Source organism: Hemitrygon akajei, chromosome 4 (assembly GCF_048418815.1).
Source record: "Hemitrygon akajei chromosome 4, sHemAka1.3, whole genome shotgun sequence".
Taxonomy (NCBI): domain Eukaryota; kingdom Metazoa; phylum Chordata; class Chondrichthyes; order Myliobatiformes; family Dasyatidae; genus Hemitrygon; species Hemitrygon akajei.
The window spans coordinates 147855132-147878855 of record NC_133127.1 but is presented as its reverse complement, the minus strand read 5'-3'; the positions used below and the strand labels follow the sequence as shown (position 1 = coordinate 147878855).

Here is a 23724-nt window from a genome sequence, read left to right as displayed (position 1 = left end):
TGAAAAGTGACTTGATAGAGGTGTATAAGATGATAAGAGGCATAGAGAAGACAGCCAGTATCTTTTTCCCCCAGGGTAGCAATAGCTAATACTAAGGACATCTTTTTAAGGTGAGTAGAGGAGAGTTCAGGGGAGGTGTCAGAGACTGAGAGCCTGGAATACACTGCTAGGGCTTGTAGCTGATGCTGATACATTAGGGACATTTAAGGTACTTCTAGATTAGTATATGGATGAAAGAAGAATTGAAGGCTTTGTATTATGTAGGAGGCAGGGGTTAAATTGATAATGTAGTAGGTATATATAATCAGCACGACATCACAGATTGTAGGGCCGTTAACTATACTGTCCTGTCCTATGTTGATTTATGTATATACAGTACATGTCCCAGCTGTAGAAGGTGAAAGCTGAAAGCAGAAGTCAGAATATAAAGTGTTTCCTAAACCTTACTTTTATTATCCTTAATTATTTCGATGGAGATATGGAGTTATTGATGCTGCTGTGTATATTTGACATAATGCAATGGCCCATGTTGGTTAGGTTTTTTTTTCTTATTTACTCCTTTTTTTGTAATCACTATGAGTTTGGGAGGTTATTATATATGGATTATCATCTATTTGTATTTATACCTTAACCTATTAATTATGTATTCTCAAACTCTCTGTATCTATGTTTCTCTTATGTTTGTTTAAAATTAATAAAAAGATATAAAAAGAAAAGATAAAGTGTTAACTTCAAATGTAGCTATGTGGTGCTTGAGTGCAATATTGACATTGCAAAACTGGTTGTCTCTGTCAAATACATAGAGAAAAGATGATAATCTAAAATGGAAGATAAACTTATGTGAAGGTAAATAAATGATGTACAATTGCACTTGAATATTTCATAGAAAACCAGAGATTGTGCTGCATTTTAAAATGTGTTGCTCCAGAAATTCACCTTCACTGGTTTTCAAGCCAAGTTAAGTCAAGTTTATTGTCATTTAACTATACACGTATACCATCCAATGAGACAATATTTCTCCAAACCAGGGTGTAAAGCACAGTAGTCCATGTAACACACATATAACACTCAATGACTTGTGAAAGTTAGGATAAAATCTACAAATGAATTACACATACTGTAAATAAACAACATAAAGTGCATAAATTAAGTATTGCAAGGTACAGAATAGATTAACCAGTGACATTTCAAATGCGATATGGCAGGCAGTTCAGAAGCCTAATGGTCTGAGGGAAGGAACTTTCTCACCCTGACCATTCTTGCTTTTATGCATCGTAATCTCCTGCTTGATGGTAGGAAGTCAAAGGGGTTGCTGGATGGATGGGTGGGATCCTTAATAGAACTAAAGGCCTTGTGTACACAGTGCTTCTTCAGTGTTCCCGAAGGATGGTAGGGTGACTCCAATGAATCTCTCAGCCCTTCTCACAGTTCTTTGTAGGGACTTCCAGTCTGATGCTTGGCTGCTCCATCGCAGATGAAGTTGCAACTTGCCAGGATGCTGTCAATGGTGCTCCTATAAAATTCAGTTATGATGGTGGGGGGTGGTGATGGAGCCTCGCCTGCCTCAGTCATCTGAGGAAGTGGAGGCACTGCTGTGCCTTCTTGTTCAGGGAGGTGATATTAAGGGTCCAGCGTTAATATCACGTTAGCAATCTTGTTTTACAGAGCTTTTAAAAAGGCAGAGAAATTCAATAGTGCCTGTTTGAAACCAATGCTATCAAGCTACCATCAGGAGCAGCAGACAGCTCTGGTCAAACACCTCATGCAACTGACATGTATCCTAAGGACACTGACATCAAGACGCAGGCTTCAAACGGTCACATTTTCAATCCCAGTCTGGTTATATGAACAATATGAGTATGTTTAGATAATATAGCCCCGAATCTGATAGCCTGCTCCACCAGTCACCAAGATTGTCATCCTTGCCATCATTTTCTAGCTTTTCCCCCAAAATTTACATCCCCTTCATGCCCACAGAACTCCTGATTTCTGGTTTGAAATTAAAACTGAGCTTCTTCAGCTTCCTAGGGTAGAGAGCTCTGAAAGTTCACCACACTCTCAGACTCTTCTCCCCTCTCGACCCCTTATTCTTAAACCTTGTGCCCTGGTTATAGACTCCTCAGGCAGGAGAAATATCCTTTAAAGCCCTTAGGAGGTTTTCTAAACACTAAACACACAGTTACGCTCCACTTAATCTCTCCCTAACAGCAAACCAGCCACATATGAATCACAGCTGCACCGGCTCAATGATAGGTTCATCCTCTCTGAGGAAAGGAGACCAAAACTGTCTGAAAAACTCCATTTATGGTCTAACTGGGGCCCTTTACCATTGCCTGACAGAATGAGTGCATACTTCACTAGTGAGCGGGGGAGTGGTAATTTTTCCAAAGGACAGCGGAACATGCACTGGCTTCTTCACAGTGCCCACAGAGAACAGCCTTCTGTGGTCACGTTGTGGCAGAAATTTGCCCAGGAAGTGCCCATAAGGATGTGAGTGCCCTGTCTAAAAGCGTGCACCTCGGACACGTCTTTAGACAGTGTTTCAAATGTTAAAGTTTGACTGAATAAAAATGGAAAGTTCCCCACCAGGACCGTTCTGTGCAGAGCTGTGACAGTCCTGTGTCGTTTGCAATTTCCAGTGACTGACAGGGCAGTTACAGCCTGAGATGGGAAAAGGCAGGATTCCTTCAGACAGCCAAAACTCCTTATAAAAAGGAACCAGTAGCATTTACATGGATGTTTGGAGGAGCACTTCATTGTCTACAAGTTCCTCAGGGCCTATCTGATGCCAACCCCAGGGGCCCACCCAGTGTTCATCCTGGCCATCTTGGACCCACTCAAACTGGCTCAGGGATCATCTTGGGACTGGGCAATCTAGTCATCTACAAGGCAGTTGTTTTTTCCAGCATCAACTTTCAAAAAGCTGTTATAGGCATTCCTGCTCCAGGCTTGCACCCATGGGCAGGCACGTTTGTGAATCTGAGGGATTCCCAGAAAATGCTGATGATCCGCACGACAGTGATTTTTAGGGAAGATTGGATGAAAATGAGTTCTGTCCTGACTTAGTCAGTTAGGAGTTATTTGCTTTCTGAAAATGAAATATGAAACATCTTTTTTGAGAAAAATAATTACCCTTATTTCTTTTTTTCTAATTGGCTGGAGAGTCATCAGAGTTTGATGACCATATTTACTGGCAGTTCACGTATTACATTTCTTTTCCCTTCATTACTTATTTGATATTGACAGTATCATTTAATCATTTAATGCTCACAGTTACATGTTTTCCACTGTGACTATTACAGGTTGGGACTTATAACTACCCACTCACAAATCCTGTACACAGAATGTCCCACCTGCAACTAGCCCCTAATTGTTGAACTACAATTTTGGCAACGTCTTGCAATGTGATAGAGAGCAGCCAAGGGTCATACACCAGTACAGACAACCTGGGAGGGTCTCCAGGCTCGGATTCTGATATTGGTCCTGCCACATGTGTTGATAGGGTGGTGTGAACCCTGGTGGAGAAGTTGTCAGCACTTCTCTTGCCAGATGCTTTTCTTTTGTTTCTTATTAATTTCTATGTTGATGAACATGGAATTTCTGTTCTTTGTAGCCTTTCTTCAAGTATCTTGTGCTGCAGCTTTTAATGGGGTTTGTGGTGTCAGCTTATTTGAGATTTGCTGTCTGTGTTCCATCAGTGAATGCAGGAGAGTTGTGTCCGGGTTTCAGCATGAGTAAAAGCTAGTTCTTAAAGACATAGGGCACTCTAGCACCATACAGGCCCTTTGGCCCACAGTGTGTGCCAATCTTATAACCTACTCTAAGATCAAATTCATCCTACAGAGCCCTCAATTTATCTATCATTTGTGTGCCTAAGCGTTTCGTAGATGTCCCTAATGTATCTGTCTCTACCACCATCCCTTTCAGGGTGTTCCATGCATCCACCACTTGTTGTGTAAAAAAAAACTTCTGATATTGAAGAGACAATCTCGCTGGAGATCCCTTTTTGTGTTGATATCATATGTGTGAGTTGTTACAAGAAAACAGCTGTAACCAATAAAATCTTGGTTCAAAAAGTCCATGTGAAACTAATCCCTGGCATTAACTCACCCAGAACTATGCACAGAATTAGTTTATGGCAACGCAATTTTTCTCTGAGAAATGCATGTTTTTCCAGTGTTGCGGAGATGAGTTTCTATGCTCTTCTATTTGTTCAGGTGTCCAACTGTGCATTGTGTGCACGCTCAAAAATGATAAATGTCTATTAGATTTTTACTTCACAGAATCAACACGGATAAATAGTATATTCCAAGATGGGTATCTTCTTGCTCTGAAGAAAGTCGCTGTTCAAGGGCACCCTATTTCCTCCTTTGTTCTTTATCACACCACATATAATGACTTTTTAATCAATGGAAGTTTTAAGGTAGCGTGTGTAGATAACATCTACCTGTAAATGGTTTGAATAAGTTTAACTCTGTGAACTTTCAGACCTGTATTACTAGGCTATATTTTCTTCCATTGCACTGTCTGTGATTGTTTTTTGATCACTCCTTTGCTGAAGGTTATCTATGTTTTGTTACTGTGGCTTTGCTGTAAGAATAATTGCTTAACCTGCCTTAAGCCATGACTGAATATACATTAGGGCACTCAGCCTAAAGGTAACCAGCAGAGGTTGTTAAGTGAAGTACATTATCTGAAACTACTCTGCATTTTTGAATCTAATTCCAAGGTAATATATTTATTTTTATGCTACTTGTTCAGTAACTTATTTTGTGCATGTGAGAAAATTTTAGAAATGGGATAAGTTACAATTGACCATAGACTAATCCCAGCTTTGTACGTCCTTGAGGTAACAGGATATGTGGTTACATTTTTACTAGTGCAGACTTTCCATTGCAGGACATGTGTTGTTAAATGTCTGATACCTTAAAAGGTAGGAAGTTGTGCACAGCAACAGCAATAGTGGTTCTTATCTCTAGTGAGCAGCAGTTGCTTTAGAGATATTGTATTTATAGACTCTTTGGCAAAAGAATGTCAATCTGCTTAATTGCTGGTGTCATCTACTAAATACGAAGCTTTGACAGTCAAATAAAGCAGTAGGTTTCTCCCCTTGTCTTGCTCGGTCATTCATTTGCCTTGGAATTGAAGACAGTTGCCGTCAATTTTGAGGTAAGGATTGGCGTTTCTCTCCATCTATACGTTTTCTGCCATAATTATCTTACACGTTCATTCCCACCATTTCTGAAATTGAGAGCTTTCTCTCTCTGGAATCATTCAATTGAAATGTTAATGAATAGATAGATTAACATGTTAATCAATAGATTCATTATAGCACAGTGTCAAGACCAGGTACTGAAAATAGATCAGCAGTTTACTGTCCTCTTAATTATTTCTTTTGTCATCTCCTATTTTTATCCCCGAAGTGAATTCAGTGTTCCATCTGTATAAGACTTTTCAAACAGATTAACTGACTGCTAGAATACAGTATGTAGCCATCAGACAGTTATAATACTTGGTGATTATTATGTTTCTCACATTAAGCTATATTGGATAATGAAATACAAATAAATTTGGGGAAATTATTGAAATATTTTGCGGTGTTTATGTACTAATATCAATTCATCACAAAATCATGATTCCATTGTTATTTTTAAACATCCCCTCTTTAGTTATTTTAGACTCTATTCTGTTTTTTTTTTCAATTTTCTCCCCGTCACTCGGGGAGATCTCTGTCTTGTTGGGGCTCAGTTCTACAGTGCCAGCAGCTCTCCCATGCTTGCGCTAGCTGTATCAGCAAACTGCTCAACTAAACCCAGGCAGTAAGAGGAACTTAGCTATCATCCCTGCTTTCCTGAACGATTGACACAACACTGATGTTAGATTGTGACTGAAAGTTTCCAATAAAAGCACAAGATGCGGTAGGTACTCAGAACGTGCGGCAGCAGGAGCTGATCAATGGTTATTAACCTGAAATGTTAACTGTCTCACTGCTAACACTGCCCAACCTGCTGATGAACCCCGGTATCTTCTGCTTTTATTTCAGATTTTCTGTATTCGCAGTGCTTCTTTTTGATTTTGAGCTAGGATTTTATGCCTGGCACAGTACTATATCAACTTTGTAATGAATTACTACCTTTGTTTGTTATTACGCTTTGTAACAAATCATCTGAAGAATTGATTTCTCTGACGTTTGTGCGATATTAATAATTGTTTCAGCTGAGCACAGAGTAATACCAAAACCATCTCAGTCAATATTGCAAAATGTAGTCAGTAACCTGGTTATATAAAGGTTCTTGAGAACAGTCCATAAGCTGTTTCTTTCTCTGTTAAATCAGAAGTGAACAGTTCCATCCAAAACCAAATATAAACCCATTACCCAAAGTAGTTGGGCCTCCCCTGTTTTTCTGAGGAAGAAGAAAAAAAGTGGTGTACTCGCTGTAGAGCACTGGAGTGAGTACTTATTTACACACCTTGTGTGACTGGAACTCTTGGTTTTCTAGTATATGAAGGCTTCTCAATGAATCCCATGCAATGTCAGACTTAAGATTCCAACACAGCCTTCTGCCATACTTGTTACTAAGGGTCGTGAGAAATAAGATGCACAGAGGTACATAGACATGCATGGAGATGAGCAACAACATGCGAGGCATGTAAACTGCATTTGAGAACTGACTTCCAAAAAATTAGGGGGTAACCTGTGACAGTTGCCATAATGCTGGAAAAAGTGGGTCAGATAGGTCTGTTTAATTACTTCCTTGTCTATGCTTCCATCAGAATTCCCTCAACATCCAGAACCACCATAGCACCACTTTTGTCTGACTTCAGTCAACTTCACTTCGCTCAATTTTACATGCCCCATCACTGAAATGTTCCCACAAATTCTGGACTCACTTTCAAGGACTCTTCATCTCTTGTTCTTGATATTTATTGCTTCTTTCTTTCTGTCTTTCTTTTCGTTTTTGCACAGTTTATTGTCTGTTACACACTGGTCGTACACCCAGTTGGTTTGGTCTTTCATTGATTCTATTATGGTTATTGGACTTGTTGCATATGCCCTCAAGAAAATGAATCTCAGGGTTGTATATGGTGACATATATGTGCTTTGATAATAAATTTACTTTGAACTTTGAAAACACAATCCCTCTTACAGTCATGTTGTCCAAATACTTATCCGCACTTTTCAGTACCTGCCTGCAGCCTGCTGCTCATTAATTCCCAGCTCGTGCTTATTGACTCAACAAAGGTAAGAGCCCATGGAGAGATGCTAGTATGAATACAGGGTTGGGTAACCGGCAGTAGGCAGAGTGGAAATAAAGCCTTTTCTGATTGGCTGCGGTGACTAGTAGGGGTCGGTGTTGGGACCACTTCTTTTCACGTTCAATGATTTGGATGACGGAATTGATAGCTTTGTGGCCAAGTTTGCAGATGGCTCAAAGTTAGGTGGAGGGGAAGGTAGTGTTTGACAAAGCAGGGAATTTGCAGAAGGAATTAGGAGAATGACAAAGAAGTGGCAGATGAAATGTAGTGTAGTGAAATGCATGATCATGCACTATGGTCAAAGGAATAAAGGTATAGACTATATTCCAGAGAGAAAATTCAGGAATAAGACATGCAAATAGACTTGGGAGTTGGTGGTAAGTAAGGCAAATGCAATGTTAGCATTAAGTTCAAGAGGACTAGAATAGAAAAACAAGGATGTAATGCTGAGGCTTTATAAGGCATTGGTCAGACTGCATTTGGAGTATTGTGAGTAATTTTGGGTCCCCTAGTTAAGAAGGAAAGTGCTGGTATTGAAGAGAGTCCGAAGGTCACAAGAATGATCCCAGGAATGAAAGGGTTAATGTACGAAAAGCATTTGATTGCTTTGCACTTGTACTCATACTCACTGGAGTCTGGAAGAATAGGGGGGGGGGGGGGATCTCATTGAAATCTATCAAACATTGAAAGTCCTGGATAGAGTAGATGTGGAGAGGATGTTTCCTATAGTGGGGGATTCTAAGACCAGAGGGTACAGCCTCAGAACAGAAGGACATTCCTTTAGAACAGAGATGAGGAGGAATTTCTTTAGCCAGAGGTTGGTGAATCTGTGGAATTTATTTCCACAGACAGTGATGGAGGTCAAGTCATTGGGGAAATTTTAAGTGGAGTTTGATAGGTTCTTGATTAGTAAGGGTTTCAATAGTTATGGGGAGAAGGTAAGAAAATGGAGTAATAAATCAGCTATGTTTGAATGATGGAATAGACTTGATGGGCCATGTGGCCTGGTTCAGATCCTAGGTTTTATGGTCTTATGAACTTCCACTGAATGAACTGACACCCAATCAAATCCTACTAACTACTTAGCCCCAATCTGTACAGTCATATGCCCTCACTACTAACCCACATACCCAAATCTAATTATTACTTTAACTACAGACACTAGCCCTCAATATCCTATCATATTCATTGATCATTTATCTCCAACCCAAAACAAGATCCCATCTCTTAATGTGACTACCATTGGAGAGCCACCTCAAACACGGAGTTTTTATGGTGAGACCAACAGTTTTAAAATCAGCTTTGCATGCTCCAGCCAAAATGTAAATCAAAATGTTTTAATTGAAAGGAAAATTGTTTAAAGATTTTAATTTTAAACAGTCTGACATAATTCTCACATCTTTTTTGCACTCTGTGGCCACTTTACTGTGCACACCTGCTCATTACTGCAAGTATCTAATCATCCAATCATGTGACAGTAACTCTGTAGAGGTTCATTTATTGTTCAGGCCAAACGTCAGAAAGGGGAAGAAATGTGATCAAAGTGACTTTGACTGTGGAATGATTGTTTGTGCCAGCCAGTGTGGTTGAGTATCTCAGAATCTGCTGATCTCCTGGAATTTTCACACACACAGTCTCTCAAGATTACAGAGAATGGTGAGAAAATGAAACACACAGTGAGCGCAGTTCTATGGTAAAAATGGCTTGTTAATCAAAGAGGTCAGAGGAGAACGGCAAGACTGGTTCATAAGACCATAAGATATAGAAGCAGAATTAGGGCCATTTGGCCCATTGAGTCTGTTCCATCATTTCATCATGGCTGATCCATTTTCCCTCTCAGCCCCAATCTCCTGCATTCTCCCCGTATCCCTTTGAGCTCTGACTAATCAAGAATCTATTAGCTTCTGCCTTAAATATACCCAGTGATGTGGCCTCCACAGCTGCCTGGGGCAACGAATTTCACAGATTCGCCACTCTCTGGCTAAAGAAATTCCTCCTCATCTCCATTCTGAAAGGACGCTTCTCTATTCTGAGGCTATGTCCTCTGGTCACAGAATCCCCCACCATAGGAAACAACCTCTCCATATCTACTTTATAGAGGCCATTCAACATTTGATAGGGTTCAATGAGGTCACCGCTTATTCTTCTGAATTCCAGTGAGTAAGGGCACAGAGCCATCTAATGCTCTTCATACGACAAGCCTTGCAATCCTGGAATCATTTATGTGAACCTCCTTTGAACCCTCTCCAATGTCAGCTTTCTTGGATAAGGGGCCCAAAACTGCTCACAATACTCCAAGTGAGGCCTCACAGTGCTTTATAAAGCCTCAACATTACGTCCTTGTTTTTTATATCTCATCCTCTTGAAATGAATGCTAGCTTCGCATTTGTCTTCCTCACTACCATCTGAACCTGCAAATTAACCTTCAGGGGATCCTGTACAGTGACTCCCAAGTCCCTTTGCACCTTAGAGTTTTGAAATTTCTCTCCAATTAGAAAGTAGTCTACACTTTTATTTCTTCCACTAAAGTGCATGACCATATACTTCCTGACACTGTATTCCATGTGCCACTTCTTTACCCATTCTCCTAATCTGTCTGTCTTTCTCTATTTCCTCAAAACTGCCTGCACTCCACTCATATTTGTATCGTCCACAAACTCTGCCACAAAGCCATCAATCTGTCATCTGAGTCATTGACAGAAATGTAAAAAGAATCAGTCCCAACACAAATCCCTGTGGAACACCACTAGTCACTGTCAGCCAACCCTTTATTCCCACTCTTTGCCTCCTGCTAATCAGCCACTGCTTTATCCATGCTAGTATCTTTCCTGTAATAACATGGGCTCTGAACTTTTAAGCAACCTTGTGAGTGGAATCTTGTCAAAGGCTTTCTCAAAATTCAGGTACACAACATCCACAGTTTCTCCTTTGTCTATCTGGCTTGTTATTTCCTCAACGAATTCCAACAGATTTGTCAGGCAAGATTTCCCCTTGAGGAAACCATGCTGAATTCAACCTATTTTATCATGTGTCATCAAGTACTCTAAAACCATAGTCTTAACAATCAACTTCATCATCCCAGTCACTGAGGTCAGACCAACTGGCCTATAATTTCCCTTCTCTGCCTCTCTCCCTTCTTGAAGAGTGGAGTGACATTTGCAATTTTCCAGTCCTCCGGAACCATGCCAGAATCAATTGATTCTTGAACGATTGTGACTAATGCCTCCACAATCTTTTCAGCCACCTCTTTCAGAACCCCAGGGTGTACACCATCTGGTCCAGATGACTTACTTTCAGAACTTTCAGTTTCCCTAGGGCTTCTCCCTAGTAATGGCAACTTCATACACTTCTACCCCCTGACAGTCTCGAACTTCTGGCATACTGCTGGTGTCTTTGACAGTGTAGACTGATGCAAAATACTTATTCAGCTCATATGCCATTTCTATGTCCCCCTTTACTACCTCTCCAGCGTTGTTTTCCAGTGGTCCGATATCCATTCTCGCCTCTCTTTTACACTTGATGTATCTGAAGAAACTTTTGGTATCCTCTTTTATATTATTGGCTAGCTTACCTTCATATTCCATCTTTTCCTCCTTAATGACTTTTTTAGTTGCCTTCTGTTGGTTTTCAAAAGCTTCCCAATCCTTGAACTTCCCACTAATTTTTGCCCTATTATATGCCCTCTCTTTGGCTTTTATGTTGGTTTTGACTTCTCTTGTTAGCCACAGTGGTGTCATCTTGTCTTAAGAACACTTACTCTTTGGGATGTACAAATACTGCATCTTCTGAATTGGTTCCAGAAATTCTAGCTATTGCTTCTCTGCTGTCATCCCTGCTGGTGTTCTTTTCCAATCAATTTTGACTAGCTCCTCTCTCATGCCTCTGTAATTCCCTTTACTCCACTGATACATCTGACTTTAGCTTCTCCTTCTCAAATTGCAGGGTGAATTTTATCATATTATGATCACTTTCCTCTAAAGGCTCTTTTATCTTGAGCTCTAACCAATTCTGGTTCATTGCACAACACACACAATCAGCTATCCAGGATAGCTGATCCCTACTGAGCTGTTCTAGAAAGCCATCTCGTAGGCATTCTAGAAACTCCCCCTCTTGGGATCCAGTACCAACCTGATTTTCCCAATCTACATGCACATTGAAATCCCCCGTGATGATTGTAACATTGTCCTTTTGGCATGCAATTTCTATTTCCCAATGTAATTTGTCGACCACATCTTTACTAGTGTTTAGGGATCTGTATATAACTCCCACCAGTGTCTTTTTACCCTTGCAATTCCTTAGCTCTACTCACAATGATTCAACACCTTCCAACCATTTGTCACCTCTTTCTAATGATTTTATTTTTTACCAACAAAGCCATGCTACCCCCTCTGTCTAAGTGTCTATCCTTGGATGTTAGGCTCACATCTATAATCTTCTTTCAGCCATGATTCAATGAAGCCCACAAAATCATTCTTGTCTATTTCTAACTATGCTGCAAGTTCATCTACCTTATTCTGTATAACTGCACACATTCAAGTATAACACCTTCAGTTCTGTGTTCATCCCTTTCGATTTTGCCTGTCTCTTACATTGCAACTCATCCTGTTGACTGCAATTTGCCCCATCATCAGCCTGCCCTTGCTAGCAGTCTCACTACCCATAGATCAACTACCTCACCTTCAGCACTATCACTCTGGTTCCCATCCCCCTGTCAAATTAACTCTGAACCACTGCCCCCAGACCAGCTCCTCAGCACACACATTTACCTGCAAAATCATTCTATTCTGACTCTCAGCGGTGTTTGGCAAGGGCAGCAATCCAGAGATTGCTACCCTGGAGGTTCTACTTTTCATGTTTCTACCTAGGTCCCTAAAATCTCTTTTCAGGACCTCCTCACCTTTTCTACCTGTATCATTGGTGCCAATATGTACCAACTCTTTCTGGCTGCTCACCCTCCCCTTTTATAATGTGTGGACCTGATCTGAGACATTCCTGACCCTGGCACCTGGCAGGCAACATACCAACTGGGTGTCTCTATCGAGCCCACAGAATCTCATCTCTGTTGCTCTAACTATGGAATCTCTTATCACCAATGCAGCCCCCTTCACCTCTCTTCTCTTCTGAGCCACAGCACCAGACTCAGTGCCAGAGACCTGGTCACTGCAACATCCCCCGGTAGGTCATCCCCATTAACAGTATCTAAAGTGCCATACTTACCATTGAGGGGAACGGCCACAGGTGTGCATTTCCCTTCCTTCTCCTGACAGTCACCCAGTTACCTACCCCCTGAAACCTAGGGGTGACTACCTCCCTGTGGCTCCTGATTATCACCTCCTTATTCTCCGGTATGAGTCAAAGATCATCGAGCTGACAGAAAGGCAACAGTAACTCAAACAGCCATGTGCTATAACAGTGACGTGCAGAAGAGCACCCTGAATGCACAACTCATCGAAACTTGAAGTGGATAAGCTACAGCAGCAGTAGAATGGGTTCTATTGTGCTCTTGCAAGAAGACAAAGCTTAAGGCTGTATACTGTATACATACTTTAATAACCGTGCTTTGAACTTTGACCACAAACATACTCACATTGGCCAATTTATTAGGTACAGTCATTAATTATTAGTTAAACATTTTCTAGGAATGTTGAAAGAAGGAGAAGCACTGGTCAGGACATCAGGGATAACCCCTTTGTTCTCCCTCAGCTTTCCCTTGCATTTTCCTAATCCTGATAGGGTGGACATCTGGTGGATGTATCTTCCTCTGGGAGAATCTCGAAGATCACTGGTGAAAAATAAGGCTTGTCCATTTAAGACAAGAATGAATTGATTTTTTTTCTCTTTCAATTGGTAATAAGACTTTGGAACTGTTTTTGTCAAAGATCGGTGAAAACAGAATCCGTGAATATTTTTTTTAAGGCAGAGTTAGATTGCTTCTCGATAAGTGAGGAGGTTAAACACAGTGGGAGAGGAAATGGAGAGTAAAGGTTTCATTCAGATCAACATACTCTTGTTGAATGATGGAGCAGGCTTGAGGGGGCGTGTTGTTTCTAATTCATATATTTCTATTGCACTTATTGACACCTCTAACAGTGCAGAAACTTCCTTTGTACTAAAGTGCCAGTCTGGATACTTTAGCAAAAGTCACTCCGCTGAGTCCATGCCACTCAACTAATACCATTTACTCTAATCCTACATTTCATTACATTTTACCCTCCCCACATTCCCATCTATTCCACAGCGCATCCCCCCCCCCCTCCCCATTCTTCAACTCGTCTACACACTAGGGCAGCTTTGGGATGTGGGAGGGAACTGGATCACCCATGCAGTCACATGAAGAACGTGCACATTCCATTTGACAGCACAAAGGTCAGGAATGGGCTCAGGTTGCTGGTGTTGTTCTAGCTGTGCCAACCTTTGTGGACCCACAGTTTCTGGAGTCCAAAGAATCATGAATTCACAAATGTGCCTATGGGTGTTAAGTAGTTCAGTGATCACAGTGCACTCAAGGACATCTCATCCACCATTCCTGGAACAAGCAACCTTCACTGCTTCTCAGAAGGAAATAGGAGATAAAATGAGGAAGCACAAGAAGGAAATGGCTGAAATAAAGATATCTAAGGATAGTTAGAGATGTTTTCAAGAAGGTGTAAATTAATGAGATTAACCATACTTGGCCCACTTGGATTACTTCCATGATTTTACCAGTGATGATAATGTTACATACCTCTCCAGACCACTAGGAGGTAGTGGCTACACTTAATACAGTGTATCATCACCTGTTGTGCAATTATTGGCAAGCTGTCCTTGTAAATATGGAACAAGAAGTCCTATGGGGAAATGGAAAGTTCAAACCAGAATTAGATTCTGCACTCTCAGTACATACCAGCACACTTCACAGCATCTACTTTGTTGGCTAATATCAGCCTGAAATGTTGGATCTCCTAGGGATGCGTGAGTTGCAATTTGCTTTTTATTTGTTGTGATGATTGATTTAATGACATCATTATAAAATGACTTTCAGCTGCTGCAGAGTTTTTCTCTGCATAGCAAACAGAAATTAGTTAAAAGATATCATTCAGCGTATGAAAGAAAAAGGTGAACTCTGGCTCAACCTAAAAGCTACTCTGTTTCAAATTATAAATTGCTAATGCAATTTTGAGCCAGAGTTAGAGAATCATGTGCAGAGGTATTGCACCCAGCAGTGGGAATGCTATAGTCAGGGATAGAGCGAGGACATTTTTACCTATGTTTCATGTTGTTGGGTATCACCCATTTCTGAGGGTCTGTAAGTTCTGTCAGTGTTGGTTTTAACCTCAGTGGTTAATGATGTAATGTTTCCCTGCACAATACCTAACTATCTGTCTTGGACTGCTTGATAGTAATGAATTTCGTAGGTTGTTTCAACTTAACAATGTGTTAAGCTGCTGCTTTAAAGTCATACAGCACAGAAACAGGCCCTTTAACCCAGCTTGTCCATGGTGACCACAACATATGTCCAACTTAGCCTCATTTGCTGGTATTTGACCCATATCCCAGGAAATCGTTTCTACCCATGTACCTATCTAAATGTCTCTTAAATATTGCAATTGTATCCACCACCTCTACCACCTACTCTGGCAACTCATTCCATACACTCACCACCCTCTGTGTGAAAAAGTTTCCCCTCAGATCCCTTTTAAATCTTCCTGCTCTTACCGTATCCTCTAGTTTTGGACTCTCCTACCCTGGGAAGAAAACCAAGCATCCACCTTGTCTATGCTCCTTGTGATTGTGTATGTAAGGTCATCCCTCAACCCTCAGCCCCCAGCCCCTTATACTCCAGGGAAAATAATCCCAGTCTATCCGGCCTCTCCTTGTAAGACAAGCTCTCCAGTTCTGGTAACATCTTTGTGGATCGTTTCTACATCCTTTCCAGCTTTATGACATCCATCATAGAGCTGAATGACCAGAACCGTACTCAATACTCTGTGTAGTCTCACCGCTGACGTACTGTTGTACCACAATGTCCCAGCTCCTGCACTAAATTCCTTGACTGATGAAGCAAGCATGCCAAATTCTACCCTGTCTATCTATGCTGCCATTTTCAAAGTTCAAACTTCAAGGTACATTTATTATCAAGGAATACGTGTGCAGTCTGCAACCCTGAGATTCGGCTTCTCACAGACAGCCACGAAACAAAGAAAAACCATGGAACCTCTTCAAAGAGAAAGATCAAACCCCCAACACACGAAAATGAACAAATCGCGCAAGCAGTAAAAAATGAGCGAAAAACATGGAATTTAAAACATCAAGCCACAAAGTAATTGGAACAGAATATTCAGTTTAGTTTAGTTCAGTTCAGCTTAGCACCATGTTGTTTGCTGACTGCTGGCCGCAGAGCCAGTTCATCCCGATCATAATCGCACAAAATAGTAACAAAAAAGGAGCAACTAGAAGCCAGAGACACACGATAATGTGATCTACAGAGTCCAATCCACAAACCACGTCAATTCAACCTTGCCCATGACCCAAGACTCCAGCAGTATCGAGCGAGAGAGAGAGAGAGAGCGAGAGAGAGAGAGAGTGAAACCTTACTCCAGGAGCAGTGAGCGAGAGTGAGAGAGAGCCGGTCAGACACCTGCTCACCTTCTGCTTTCATCCTCATTGATTTTAATTTTCCTCGTCAATGCTTTAATTGGCGAGATCGGCAAGAAATGGAGTCAATCCATGGAACTAGACACCTATAACCTTCAACTCTCTCCAGAGTGCCATCATTCACTGTATAAGTCCTACCCTGGTTTAATATTCCATAATGCAAAACCTCACACTTGGATGTGTTAAATTCCATCTGCCATTCCTTGGCCCAATTCCCCAGTTCATCTAGATTCCATTGTTATCTTGGATAATCTACTTCACTATCAACAACACCAACTTACTAACCATGTTAATGATATTGTCATTCATAATGTTAATATAGATGGCAAATAACAATGAACCCATCACTGATCCTTATGGCACACCACTGGTCACAGGTCTCCAATCTGAATAACGACCCTACACTATTGACCTCTCTCTCTCTCTCGCTCTCTCTCTCTCCATTCACTAAGCCAGCTTTGTCTCCAATTGGCTAGATCACCTTGACTTCTATGTGATCTAGCTTTCCAGACCTGCCTACTTTCGGGACTTTGTCAAAACCTTTCTAAAGTCCATATAGATTTTACCAATCCTTGCCCCTTCAAATGCTAGTAGGTCTTGTCCCTCAGAATCTCCTTCAGTAACTTTCACCATTGGCGTTAGGCCTACCAGCTTGTAGTTCCCTTGCTATTCCTCTTAGCCCCATTTAAATGACATTAGCCACCCTCTAGTCTTCAAGCGCTTCAGTCATGGCGCAAGATAAAGCAAATATCTCTGCCAGGCCCCTGCAGCTTTTTCCCTAGCCTCCCACAATATTCCAGGATACACTTGATCAGGCTCTGAAGTTTATCTATGTTAGTATACCTTAAGACTGCCCACACACCCTCTATGTAATGTGGATATGTTCATTTCCTTAATGACTTAGTTTTCATGACCTTCTCCATGGTAAACACAGATGAGAAATATTCAACAAACATCTTGCTCACCTCCTGTGGCTCCACACATATACGACTACATTTATTTTTATTTGGAGATACACAGTGGGATTGGCCCTTCTGGCCCTTCTTGCCAACCCTGATTTAACCCTACCTAACCAGGGGACAATTTACAATGACCAATTAACCTACGGTATGTCCTTGGACTGTGGGAGGAAAGCAGAGGACCCAGAGTAAACCCATGCATTCCATGGGATGATGTACAGACACTCCTTACAGAGGATGCTGGGATTGAACTCCAAAATCCAATGCCCCGAGCTGTAATAGTGTCAAGCTGACCGCCATGCTACCATGATGACCATTAATCCTTAAAGGGACCTCTTCATTCTCTAGTTACCCTTGTTCTCATAATAGACTTGCAGAATCCTTCAGGATTCACCTTTACCTGATCCACAAAAGTTATCTTGTGTCATTTCCCTCATGATTTTCCCTCTGACTTCACTAATTACCTCGATTCCAGCTGTCTATACCTGACTATTACCTCAATGTCAGTCATCATCTAGGGTTCTGTAAAACTACCAGCCATCACCTTCACTCTAATAGGAATATGTTGACCTTGAACTCTATCTCTTTTTTAAAACTTCCCAATTGCCAAATCTCCCATTACCTGCAAGTAGCCTATCCTAATCAACCTTTGCAAATTCCTGCCCAATGCCATCAAAATTTTCCTTGCCCAAATTTAGGATTTTAAATTATGGAAGAGGACTATCTTTTTTCTCATTATTTTAAGTTTTGCAACTATTTAAAAACCAGTAGAGTTTTGGTCACTTTTCCCAAAGTGCTCCCTCCACTGATACTTCAGTCAGTTGCCCAGCCACATGTCCTAACAGGAGTTTGAGAAATGCCCTCTCTCTGGTTGGGCAATCTGCATACAATTTGAGAAAACTTTGCTGGAGACTTTAACAAATTCTGCAGCATTCAAGCCATTTGCCCCATGTCATTCCCATTCAATATTAGAGAAGTTAAAATCACTCACTTTTAAAATCCCATTTTTCCTATTGCTGTCTGCAACCTCCTCTATTTCCTGTTGATATTGGAAAGCCTGTAATACAATCCCATCAAAGTGCTCCGCCCACCCATATAGCCTCACTGGATGATTTCCCAAGAATACCCTCTCTGGGTGCTGTGGTCATGTTCTCCTTAATCAAAAGTCCTCCTCCTGTCCTACACTCACATCAGTCGTACCTATGACATCTATACTGCAGAGCATTGAACTGTCAGTTTTGCTTTCTGTAATGGCTGTAATATCTCAGTCCCATATATCTAGCCCTGCCCTTATTGCTTCTTGCATCTGTCTATTCTGTTGACTAAACTTGTTCTCTCTTGCATTTATATTTCTTTTAAATTGCCCATCTGCTATACCATGACTTTGGGTTTCTCCCCCTGCCAGACTAATCTAAATTCTCCTGTGCAAATCTCCCCACAATAATATAGCTCTCCCTCCAGCTCAGGTGCAGTTACCCCTTTTGTTCTTGTTGCCTCTGCCCCAGAAAGAAGAGCTCACAATGGTCCCAGAACCTGAACTTTCCTTCCTGTACCAGCTCCTCATCCACAAATTAATTTGCCCCATCCCTGGTGTGCTACCCTCACAAGCACAGCAGCTTCTCTTTTGTTATTGTTGCAAATTAACTTAAGGAAACTCATCTATAAAGAGACATTTTTGATGATGTTGGTGCCGCACTAATTCTATTTTTTGATGTAGTGCTTAAAGTAAAGAGACCATCAATTTTCCCACCACAGAGTTAGGTACTTAGTCAATAGTTCAGGGGCCAGAGGTAAAATGTCATGTCCTCCAATGAAAACAAGAGATATTTTGCAAGACAGAAACCACAAGCTATTTACAATTTGAGACTTTAGGCTGCTGGATTGAATGTCTGTGATGTTGTTATATTCTGGAGATGTTGGCATGTCACATGATTAAATCAGGATCACAATATCAATACACACCTAGATAATGAGGCAACATGATATTAACGTGCAGAGATCCACCACAAAATATCTTTATTCACACACGGAATGTGGGCCTACCTTTCTAGTCCATTACTGTATTGTCTTTAACCACTTTTGGAACAGTTTATAAAATAAAGGTAACCGCTGATGCTTCGTTGAGATATATTTCCAGGATGGGATAATGTATGACTGAGAAAAGAGATTGCATGTGGTGAACTTCTACCCGTCACTTTGCTGGGAAAGAATGATGGTTTTTCCCAACTGTTGGCTGTGATGCTCTATTATCAACATAGAGTCAGTACCTCACCACTATCTATATATTATTATGATGGAGATGATTAATTTTCAGTTCTATTTCTCCTAAAGCATTTCTCCAGTTATCCATCCAATTTACCCACTTGAGTTAAATCAACTCCAACTAATGTTCGGCATAGGCCAAAATTAACATGTATCTTTTCGACTTTGGCTCACTATTTCCCTGCATCTTGATTTAGGAATGGCTCGGATTTATTAATACAGTACCAGCAACTTCAGCTATATGCAAGTTACTTATGATGTGAATTCAGGCTTGTTGTGGGGACCTCTGACTCCATAGTATTCACAGGCGTGATGCTTGAAGATAAAGAACTCTGAGCTATGTTAGTGCAATAGGATGAGGCCAGGTTAGTCAGGGCAGTAGTCTTTGACCAATGTGGTAAGGCAATAATTGAAGCAAGTAAAATCTACGATGACAAGAAAATCTGCAGACGCTGGAAATCCAAGCAACACACACAAAATGCTGGCACAACTCAACTAGCCAGGCAGCATCTGTGGAAAAGAATAAACAGTCGTAGTTTTGAGCCAAGACCCTTCATCACGACCTGAATCAATGATGAGTGTGGATCTGTGTAATAACTATATAAAATAATTAGCATAGATTTATGAGGGATAGAGTAGTGCTTCCCTTAGAGACTTTGAGAAGAAATTTAACAGGTTTCTACACAAATGTAGAACCAAACATGGAAGTGCATAAAATTAAAGATACCTTTCTGCCCTGTAGTTAGGAGGGAGCTAGTGTCAGGGAGGAAAATAAAGGGAGTATATTTTGATGGTGAGATGCGGCATGTAGTTTTTGATGGATCTATATTGGGCTTTGGAAATTAGGCATACAGTGCCTACAAAAAGGTACTCACACTCCCTTAGAAGTTTTCATGTTTTATTGTTTTACAACATTGAATCACAGTGGATTTAATTTGTTTTTCTTTGACACTGATCAACAGTGAAAAGACTCTTTCATGTCTAAGTGAGAACAGATCTCTACAAAGTGATCTAAATTAATTACAAATATAAAACACAAAGTAATTGATTGCATAAGTATTCACCCTCCTTTATTATGACACACCAAATCATCACCAGTGCAGACAATTGGTTTTGGAATTCACACAATTAGTTAAATGGAGATCTGTGTACAGTCAGGGTGTTTCAATTGATTGTAGTAAAAATACACCTGTATCCAGAAAGTCTAACTGCTGGTGAGTCAGTGTCCTGGCAAAAACTACACCATGAAGACAACAGAACATTCCAAGCATCTCTGTGGAAAAGGTTATTGAAAAGCACGAGTCAGGAGATGGATGCAAGAAAATTTCCAAGTCACTGAATATTCCTTGGAGTACAGTTAAGGCAATCATCAAGAAATCAAAAGAATATGGCACAGCTGTAAATCTGCCCAGACAGCCTATCCTCAAAAACTGAGTGGTTGTGCAAGAAGGGGATTAGTGAGGGAGGCCACCAAGAGACCTATGACAATTCTAGAGGAGTTACAAACTTCTTTGGCTGAGATGGGAGAGACTGCACATACAACAACTGTTGCCCAGGGGCTTCATCAGCTTTATGGGAGAGTGGCAAAGAGAAAGCCATTATAGGCACTGTATATCACCAACTTGGGTAAAAGAATTTTACTGTACTGGTGCTGTTCAGCTGGAAAATTAATATGATACATTGGAGCAGGAAGTTATAAAGTATATATGCAAATTTTGTGAGTGAGTAGATGTATTTTAATATGGGGGAGTTTGCTGTCACGTACTCTGAATCAGAGAAAGAATAAATGGAACACTTTTTTATTGGTAAATAATTAGTGATCATGTAAAGAAAATTGGATTTCCAGATATTTAAATCACTAGAAAGGCTAATGCATAGTATTAAAAAAAATCCAAAAAGATAATACAACATTGAACTTTATCATAAGGGGTGAATGGAAAAAAAATGGAGGGATTTTGTTTCTGTTCTACTGTGCCATGATAAAGCCTTATTTGGAGCGTTGTGTTTTCTTTGGTCTCAGTCTTTGCTATTTCCTTGCTTATTATTTGTCTGGCATCAATTAGTCCATGTTCATGGTTAAATAAAGATTTTGATTTTGTTTCATCAAAATTCTTTAAACACTGAAATAATCACTAGCATTCTCTTCTCTATCTGTCATCTTTTTCACTTTTGGTCTCTGTGCATGATCTAAAAGCAAAGGGGGTTCCCATGGCTACTGACCATGACGTAGATAATCAATGTCCCTAATTTGTTGTTAGAAATTTTCACGAACAAGTTTGAGTGCAGTGTTGGTCTTATAATGCCTTGAGATGGACTCAGGGTGGAGCATCTTCTTAACAGAATTTTTCCCCATCACCATGTCTTGATTTTCTTTAATTTGGAAAAAGTAGAGACAACACTGAAGAAGGATTGGGTAGAAATTGAGCACACTGTTGGATCACACACTGAGTTCAGCGGTTATAATGTCAGATTCAATATTCATGTTAGCCTACTAAGCTTTAATTTTGAAGTTTCTGCCTCTTCTTACTCTCACTCCTAGTCATGTAGATGCTGGATAAAAAAAAACTCTTCCTTTACTTATCTGCTTCAGTGTTGTGCAACTTCCTGTTTGTGTGGATTTCTGTTGCAATCATTTCCTTGTCATTTTTATAGCTAGTGGTTTTTCTTGATTGCCAGTTATGGATTTTGAACTTTAAACTCTGACAAGACTCAAACAGAAATAGTTTTGTAATTTTGTTCTTCTTCATTAAATGGACCATGAATTGACAAATGCCCTGATATGATATGTAAATATATTGCCAAATTTCTACCAAGAGGAATACTTCCTTGCACTCTGTATGGCTTTATCTAAATATTTCCACATTTGCCTCCACTTCTTACAGCTCCATTCTTTCAATGTATGAATTGAAGGATTCCTGCATTTGGGATGGGACTGATATTTCATGCTGTCTGCCACTTTGATAAGCTACTAGGTTTGTCACTATGTCTGCACTGACCAACAAAAAATGTAAAAGTTATTGGATACAGATATATTTGATCTGAGGTTCTTCAGAAGCTGAGAATGAGGCATAAAAACCTGTTGCTTACAATTATTTATTAAGCACTGAAAGAACAAAGGGATTAGAAAAGGAATGTAGCAGAAGCTGAGCCTAGTAGCGAGGGAAAGCAAAAGGTGAACAGAGACCGATGCAACGTTGTCTGGTTTTCTTATAGCAATTTGTTAACAGCAATAAATCCCATTCAAATTCTGTTGCTTGAAGCAACCAATAAGATAGTCCCCATTCAAATAACATGATGCCTGCAGCTGCAGCCAAGGTGTTAAAAAGCAACTGGAACCACTTGTAAACACATGGAACCATTGCATATACATAGATAAACATATAAAATTACAAAACTGCATAAGAAAGTAAAATTATAAGGAAATTAACAATGATGTAGTCTAACCCAACATTCAGTCCTTTGATTCTAAATTACACATTTGGAAACATTACACCTGAAAATCCACTGGCAAAATCGTATGGTACCTAAGTTAAGATTATAATAATCAAAAAATTCATCGACATTATGGAAATATTCATGATTATGTGATTGTTAGGTAGTTTGTTTTTGTAAGTGGGCACACCCACGTGAGTTTGAACTGCTCTATTATTGATTGCCCTTAAAAGAGTAAAACACATAAATCAATGATAGGGCACATCAGGACATATTATTTTGACACAATATATTATTATAACAGATAATATTGAGTAACCTCAGCTCCATAGACTTAATGAATTCAGTCAAAGAAATCCCATTAATCAGACTGATGGACTTTAGTTGTTTCTTCATGAATATGATCAGCCAAATCAGTTATGTCTTCAGACTTGTATTTAGACAACACTATTTGCCTATAACTGCCGTAGTTCTTCTCCGTAATTGCTAAGAGAAGATCTAATGCCATTAGACTTTGAAGAACCATCTTATGCATGGTGACTATTTTGAAGTGTGTGACATACCCAACAGCTAGAAGCATTAACAGCATCAGCAAATTCATGTGACACCTGCAAGTATACTGTACATTATAATTCATCGCAATTGGCACATTGTGAGTAGGGAAAATTGACAGAAATATAGCAACAGCAAATAATATTAGAATAAGTTCCGTAAAGTCCAGTTCAAAGTCTTCTGACTGCACTTGCTTTCCTTGCTGGAACAGCTTCCACCTGTCTCGAAAACCTGTCCACTATTACCAGTAAGTATTACCTGCATATCCTTGACAAAGAAATGTAGTCCATTTGTAAGTGTAAAAATGGACAAGGTGGGGCAGGAGCACTTAATTGTGGAAGCTCTTCCATTGCTCCAGGATTTGTTTTCTGAAATGTCATGCATCTTTCAAATTGATTTTTGAGCTTGTGCCTTGAATTTTGGATTCCACTACTACTGGGAGAATCTGCAGCTCATCTTTTGCACTCCAGTATGTCCTAGAGAGTGTATCTGCTGTGCCAGATAAGGAAGCAATGTAGTTGGAATTATTAGTCTATGACGAGTGCCATATCTCCATGCTCCATCACTGCTTAACCTCCTGCCATTCTCCATCCAGAAGCGCTTTACCTAGTTAGAACATAACGCTTGT

At 40.2% G+C, this 23724-nt stretch overlaps 1 protein-coding gene across 2 annotated transcripts in view; it reads left to right on the top strand.

Annotated features, from left to right (window-relative positions):
• Nucleotides 1-5014: 5014 nt before the first annotated feature.
• LOC140726759 (four and a half LIM domains protein 2-like) overlaps nt 5015-23724 on the top strand; it is a 55212-nt gene continuing 36502 nt past the window's right edge. Inside the window, exon 1 of one of the 2 annotated variants that reach the window (XM_073043541.1) lies at nt 5015-5169. The gene's annotated coding sequence lies outside the window, so the exon portion shown is untranslated. Of the gene's footprint in view, nt 5170-14080; nt 14209-23724 lie in introns of those variants that run through there. The other variant, XM_073043542.1, reaches the window with a different exon arrangement.